Source organism: Panulirus ornatus, chromosome 9 (genome assembly GCF_036320965.1).
Source record: "Panulirus ornatus isolate Po-2019 chromosome 9, ASM3632096v1, whole genome shotgun sequence".
In the NCBI taxonomy this organism is placed as follows: Eukaryota; Metazoa; Arthropoda; class Malacostraca; order Decapoda; family Palinuridae; genus Panulirus; species Panulirus ornatus.
This window is the reverse complement of record NC_092232.1, coordinates 54,064,618-54,072,481: the sequence shown is the minus strand read 5'-3', so window position 1 is coordinate 54,072,481 and position 7,864 is coordinate 54,064,618. Positions and strand designations below refer to the sequence as shown.

The following is a 7,864-nucleotide window of genomic DNA, read 5'->3' as shown; positions in this document are numbered from 1 at the left end:
TTCCTCAAAATACAGAATTTAATAGTAATTTTCAAGAGTTGGATTCTTTGCTTTCCAAAGTAACACTGCCAAGACCTATTGGCTGGCTATTTAGAAGTCTCGCTGGACAGACTGTAAAATCCAAAGACCCTTAAAAAAACTTAGGGATTACAATGTCTCTCAGTGATGGAAACACCACCAATTCTTTCAGTGGTCACTTTACGTACTTTTGAAATGAAATCAGAACCTCAAAGTCTTACAAATTTCTTATGCATATAGCAGACTCCTGCTGCCTTCTGGTATCAGCAGTACGATCATATACCACTCCAAGAATATATACATAAAAGGAAAAAGACTATCACTGAAAGATCTGCAACGCCACTAAAAGCATTAAAAGATTACCCATAACACAGCTGGTCACAATGTCGTCAACCAGAGTGCGTAGAAGCTCGAGCGATTATCCTCTGTCCTTTGAAGGTATGAAGCCAGACCCGACGTGTTTAGGTTCAGTGACCTATAAAATTCTTTGAGTTTTATAGACCAATATCCGTCCGACCCTGACCATCAGCTCTTAGTGCAAAATAACACATGATTCAGAATGCGGATGGCGTCCAGAAATTCATGAGATAGTGTTGAGTCTGGCTTTAGAAAATGGAACAATATTCAAGACATTCGGGCAGAATTCACAAATACGATATTCTGACTCAATTACAAATCTATGATTCTTCACTGAGATAACCCTCCTTTGTGCTTCGATGGCCTTCGACAGGCAATATCTTTCTGGTGATTCCATCCCATAAAGGAGACTTGAGATGGGATCTCGATTGGTTTAAACCCTTTTTTGAACCTTAAGGCTGAGGATCTTGAACTAAAACGCTAATCCAGGCAGACGAAAGACAGATGCACACATCTTTATGTTCCTATATAGACGTTCTAGACCTGTTCCTGAATGCCTGGTATGGTACTGTGATGATGTATGCTATGTAGGTGGACTGGGGTCACATTTCCGATACCAACATATAACCAGTTCGCATCCAGTGGGTATCTGGATAAGAAAGCTCGAACCGAGAATGATACATAGGTGTGCAGGCGAGAACAGAAGGCCCGTTTCCCTCCTTGTCTTAACAACAGATCCATGTGCCTCACTTCTTTCCCCCACTTGTCTTAATGAACATTTCATTTCCCCTCACTGTTGGGTATTGTCTGTCTGAAGTGGGTACTGATATGCTTTTTTAAAGGTCAGACAGCGATCAGAGGATACGAGAGGTGGTGATACAGCCACCGGCGAGAAGGTCAAGGTGAGTGGGGTGGTGATAAGGTCAAGAGATGCATCATGGATAACCTCTGTAAGGTCAGCGACAGTGAAGAAGGACTGTCAGCTGATACTAACACAAGAGCGGCATTACGTTGACAGCTTAAGCCTGCGATTGTCGTGAATATCATCACACCAAGAACGAAAGTTTCTCTTCGTGTTTTCGCTCAGACAGATAATTGTAGACGTTGGGAATCAGTAAGGAGAGAGAGAGAGAGAGAGAGAGAGAGAGAGAGAGAGAGAGAGAGAGAGAGAGAGAGAGAGAGAGAGGGGGGGGAAGAAAAAGCAAATGAATGTTAACCTTTAAGCCAGAGATTGTTTAAATCAGAAAAGTTTTTATCTATTTCTTCCAACCAGAACTGACGGAAACATGAATGTTCCAAATGGGTTCAACAACAGGGGCGTCTTACATGTTAATAGGGAAGTACGTGTTCATAAGTAATTAAGAGGAGGAACGCTTTGTAACTGAGGTTTGAGGGAGACATGAACTTGTGTAAGGTGAGGACGGAGCTGGGCAGACTGAAAACAAAAGACGATCTGTACTGACGTAGTTATCTGGCAAGTCAATCATCATGTATCAGGTTCCATCCTTTAAACCATTTCGTATATTTTAAGTTATTTCGTCTTTAGTCTGTATTGGTACAATGATTCTTATACCTGAATAAGTACAAAGATTTATAAGGTATTGAGTACACCTAGATTCCTAACATGTCAGTGATATATATAATTATCTAATGCCTTTCCTTGAAAGCTTCACTTGTGCCTCATTTCTAAAAGCTTTGAGTTTTTGCGTCTCATATTTTCTTATTTTACCCCTAATTACTTTGCTGGTCAATCTATTTAATTATGTTATCTATAATTACCCCAGAAACCTTTTCTTGAAAGGGTTGGTTCTGGTGTCACTCCAGCACCCATTTTCCAAGAACTCCTGCAGCTCCAAGGCTGCGCTGCTTCCAGTAGCAGGGAGAGGATTCACTTCTTCAGAGTGAGAAGGTCTTCGACGAAACTATACTTCCTCTCGTCAGCTGGCGTTACTACAGCTTCGTTCTGGATCAATTCTAATTCGCGTTGTAACCGCAGGCTGGGCGGAGTCCGGTAACACAGCTGGTCAGCAAATCCACACGTAATACTTGTATTCCACTACCAGAGTGGCAATCTGTGCCTCACGTCACTTGAGATTTGCCTTCAATTGCCTGAATAACTGAAGGCTCATTCAAAAAGAGATAGTCGCTACCTGCATCATTTATCATTAATGTGAATTATGACCTCAATGCATAATAATCATGAACATGTGTCTCAGTATAAATCTATAACACGTATTAAGCCCACGAAATCGATGCAAACCAATTCATCGACATGTTCTCAGGATCCTTGGCTGTCATTCAAATGATCCTGGGTTCGATTCCAAGCACATATGTATGCTATATGGTCTGTATGTGTTTCAGTCGTTGAATGACACAACAAACATAGGAGATGAGGTGACGAAGTTGGCTGGACTGGGAGAGAAAGACAAGAATTAACTTTCCAAGAACAGATGGGAATAACACGTCGTACATGTTGCCACATAAAACCAGATGCACATGACACTGAGACCAACTTAAGTGTGTAACTGTGGCAGCAATGGAGCTGCTCAGCGTGGATCTGGTTGTGAATGATTCATACAAGTTGCGATTAGTCTGTGGTCTAAATCTGCGTTAATGAACATCAAGAATTACTGGAATTATGTCATTATTTTCCCCTTAATAATGGAAATACGATTTCGATGATTGGTTCTTTCCTTCCTTTGTTCGTTAAATTCTCATAAGTTCTAAATGTATTCCGAGACAGAGTCGCTACTGGAAAGTTAATCATATCAACGAATGAGCGACATTTTGGCACGACAGTCAGAGGGAGCCAGACAAGAGACGGGAAAGCGACACATCTTCAGCCTCCCCATACTAACCAGATCTACGATATCGGGAAACATGCACGCACCGGAAAATACGCCAGAGAGAACATGTTCCACATAATGTTGTTTCCTCTGTACAATTAATGAATCTTTGCAGTATGTAATTGTTGGGTGGGCGTAGATACCCTTACAAGAAGTGAGAAACTGAAACAAATTTTTTTTTGTGTGTGTGAAAATCAAAACAAAGACAATAATGATCCATAAGAAATAAGAGCTAGACAATATGTAAACTTTATATCAAGAAGAACAAGTAAATATACCCCCCTTCATCTCCGTCCTCCTTACGTCAAGTGGTAATCGTCTCATCAAAATGATGAAATCAAGAGACAAAATGAATGAATCACGAAGTTCATTAAACCGAGAGAGAGAGAGAGAGAGAGAGAGAGAGAGAGAGAGAGAGAGAGAGAGAGAGAGAGAGAGAGAGAGAGAGAGAGAGAGAGAGAGAGACTGTGGTAAGGTTACACAGTGGGAGGGCACCAGACACGGGGCGACCCAGATGAACGTGTGGAATATTAATACAACGAGCGTCCTTGGCTCCCCATGTGGAGTAGTCACACTGAGCGAAGACACATCACACACTATGCCACGTCCAGACCCCGGCCAATGTAATGGGTCAATCACCATGAACGAAGGTTACTGGAACTGACTCGTTAAGACGACAGGAACAACCAATGATTCTCCTAATCTGTGACTACATCTTTTATTCAATTTTTGTTTTCAACTTGATGCTTAGAGGAATATCTTTCAGATGGGCACAGCATCTGGACGAAGACATGAAGCCAGCCATCACCTGGCATGTTACCCTCAATGTATCTCGAGTGTGTTGAGGTCAAGTATTCGACAATAACCGTATGGTCGAGGTGTACCTGCATGGCCAACACAGTCCTCCCCTCATCAAGTGAACTGGTACAGGAGAGTGCGTCTGTCGAGGCGAAGAAGTAACAAATGTACTGATAAATAAGGGAATGAAAAAGATGTAGGCAGGTCCAGGTCAGTGTCTATAATGAATCTTAGGAAGAGGTTTCAGGATCAGTGCTAAGAACAGCAGTGATATGTGTGTGTGTGTGTGAGAGAGAGAGAAATGGACGAGTCATACCTCAGTGAAAGTTTATGAAATCACTGAGAAAGAAAGAGGACAACCCTCCCAACACACACACACAGACACACACACACACACACACACACACACACACACATCTACACACTTAACTCTTTGGTTCCACATATATTCCCTGGACGAATCCACACACCTGACAACACAAGTCAGGAGCAGAGAGGTGAGTGTAGCGGGTCTGGCGGGGATGATGGAAGGTTTCGTCACGGACAACTGCATTCGTCTTCCGTCGGTCACTGTCACTCTGCTACCGACGATGATGGCTGTGAAAAATCTGGCATCTGATACAATGGGATTTTGATTACCGCAGCTGATGGCCTCGTTAATCAGTAAACATCTGTGCCTATCAGATCCGCCAGAGGCGAAAGCGACTGCAGGCAGGGTCGCAAGCAACGTCTATCTGACGTCATGTGTGTCACTGCTGTTATCCATAATAGATAATTCTATTGTGAGAAAATACACCTGGCAGCGGTGGGATTCGAACCCACGCCTCCGAAGAGACTGGTGCCTTAAACCAGCGCCTTAGACCGCTCGGCCACGCTACCCATGTGAGAGTCGGTGGCCATCATGCTAATCATCTCTACATGGGCAACATAAAGATCAACATTATAACCAGTGTTCGATACCCGGCGCTTACCCTCACGGCTATACAATGGTGCGTGCCTTGAAAACGACGGTACGACCTTTAAACACGACGGTACGACCTTTGAACACGACGGTACGACCCATGAAAACGACGGCACGACCCTTGAGCACGACGGCACGACCCTTGAACACGACGGTACGACCCTTGAACACGACGGTGCCAAATTTGAGTACGGCGGTATGACCCATGAACTCGACGGTGTGACCCTTGAACACGACGGTACGACCCTTGAACACGGCGGTATAACCCTTGAACACGACGGTACGACCCTTGAACACGGCGGTATAACCCTTGAACACGACGGTACGACCCTTGGGTATGGCGGCATGACTTTCGCCCTGATCATTAAAAGGTCAGGTCAAAGGTCGAGTTATCATGTTCAAAGGTCGTTCCATCATGCCCACGGGTCGTGCGCAGGTCTGGTACAGGTTTGCCTCAAGAGCCGCAATGTGGTACCCGAGAGTCGTACCGTCGTGTACCATGACCGTACCGTCGTGTACCATGACCGTACCGTCGTGCAGCATGACCGTACCGTCGTGTACCATGACCGTACCGTCGTGCAGCATGACCGTACCGTCGTGTACCATGACCGTACCGTCATGTACCTCCACCATCCTCACACCAGCACAAGACCCTCTCCACCTGCACCTTCACCATTGTCTCGCCGAGCCTTGAAGACCCAAACAAAATGTTCCTCCCTAGTCATCCTGGGGCGACGGGGAGACACCCTCCTAACTCACCCCAGCCACTCACCCTCCTCACACTTGACATGAGTAATGATTCACTTGTAAATACATTCATCTTATTCATCATCGATGCTGAGCCCTTTCAATGAAATGGATAGAGTATGAAAATCAATTCATGCCATGAGAAAGAGAAATGAGTCTTCCAATAGCTTCCCCATATGAGCCAGCCTCACACACACTCCTCATGATTATGAGTGATCATTGCAATACGTCTAACCATCCTCATGACATTCACCGTCAGCGTTGTGCCCGAGTATGACATAAGAGTAAAGTACGAGGGCCAAGAACAAGAGAAAGAAAGACATAACATCTCCACGTCCTTTTTATCTTATCGGGCGCTGTCACGAGATGCGACAACCGCATCTTGACCATCTCCGGCCCTCAACTCAACACTAGACCAGGCCAAGGGGGATAGAAAAATAAGGTGCCTTCTTTCGTACTGGGATAAAAATAAGGTGCCTTCTTTCGTATTGAGATAAAAAAATAAGGTGCCTTCTTTCGTACTGGGATAAAAATAAGGCGCCTTCTTTCGTATTGGGATAAAAAATAAGGTGCCTTCCTTGTATTGGGGTAAAGATAAGGTGCCTTCCTCGTATTTGGATAAAAATTAGGTGCCTTCCTCGTACTGGAATAAAAATTAGGTGCCTTCCTCGTATTTGGATAAAAATTAGGTGCCTTCCTCGTATTTTGTCTTATCTTTGATGAGTAAAGTCTTATCATTTCACGATTTACGTATTTCGTTTTTTTTTTTCGTCGGCGTTAAGAGGTGGTCTACCACACTGGTGTGAGGGGTGACCTTCCACTCCACAGTGACCCTGCCACAGATTTGGCTCGATAACAGACGACGTAGTGACACTTGTCGTGTGTGAGCTCTCTCTCTCTCTCTCTCTCTCTCTCTCTCTCTCTCTCTCTCTCTCTCTCTCTCTCTCTCTCTCTCTCCCTCCTGGGCCAATGCACACCTGGGGGCTTTACCGACTTTCGCGATTAATTCATTTAACATCGAGATTTATTCATCTGGTGCGGCGGCAACCACCCAGGTGTGGCCCTCCCCTGGTGATGACGGAGGGTTGCTTGCGTCTCGTTGATATGAAAGTTTATATAAAAAAAAAAAGTCTGGATTTACTGGGCCGTCACCAAGGACTACAGGTAAGACAGATTCTAAGAGATACAACTTATAAACACAGGGAAGACATGATGTGCAGAATGGTTGGCTGGCTGTAAACAAAGAGCAGTGATCAATGGTCAAACCTGTGAATGGTTGGACGTGAGAAGTGGCGTGCCACAGGGATCAATATTGAAAACAGTTCTTTCTCATATATGCTAACGATATTGATAATAAGGTGCGTTGTAAGATAGGATCATAGTCGCATACGACTTTAAGCTGAGAAATAAATCCACAACAGATATTGAGCGTCCGCAGCTTTCAAATGACACAGATAAACTGGTAGATTGAGCTCATGGGTGGCAAGTGAACTTTAATATCGATGAGTTCAAAGTTTTACGTATTGGTTGTGAAAATGCGAAGGCAAATTACAGCATGAATTCTGTTGAGTTATGCTAGTTAAATGAGGAATAAGACTTATCCATAATAATCTCTGGTGAACTAAACCAATTTAAGCACTACACAGAGGCAGTAAAAGAGTGAACATAATTTTTCCGTTCATTGGTAAGGCTTTCGAATTTAATGGACACAAACTCGAGGAGAAACGTTTTAACCCTAATGAGGCGAAGCACTTTCTCGTGAAAAGTACATATGGAACAATTGACCATTCAGAGTAGCTGAAAAGGAGCACCATAGCTAACTTTAAGAAGAGACTTGTGTATCATTTCAATTCAGTTGAACGACTGGCACTACTTTCGTGACCTTACTTACATGAAGAAAAGTTCAAGAGTTGTTCTTCAAAACATCTGAATGTCTTTCTACTCTTACTACACTAATCTGCCAGTTCTTAACATCTCCAATCATCACAAACAATATCGGAAGGATCCTGTGGTCTAATGCTATTTGAATTCCATTGTATACATCTCTGGTCGGTGGCTGCCTAACACCTACTAGAAAAAAAAAAGACAGGGAGAAAAAGTAAGACAAAACGTGTCATATTTGTTCAGTATGTTTGTA

The 7,864-nt window shown here is 43.7% G+C and overlaps 1 non-coding gene across 1 annotated transcript; it reads right to left on the bottom strand.

Annotated features, from left to right (window-relative positions):
• Positions 1-4,816: 4,816 nt before the first annotated feature.
• On the bottom strand, positions 4,817-4,898 carry TRNAL-AAG (transfer RNA leucine (anticodon AAG)). The gene has a single exon. It is a non-coding gene; the product is annotated as a tRNA-Leu (tRNA).
• Between the last annotated feature and the right edge of the window lie 2,966 nt (positions 4,899-7,864).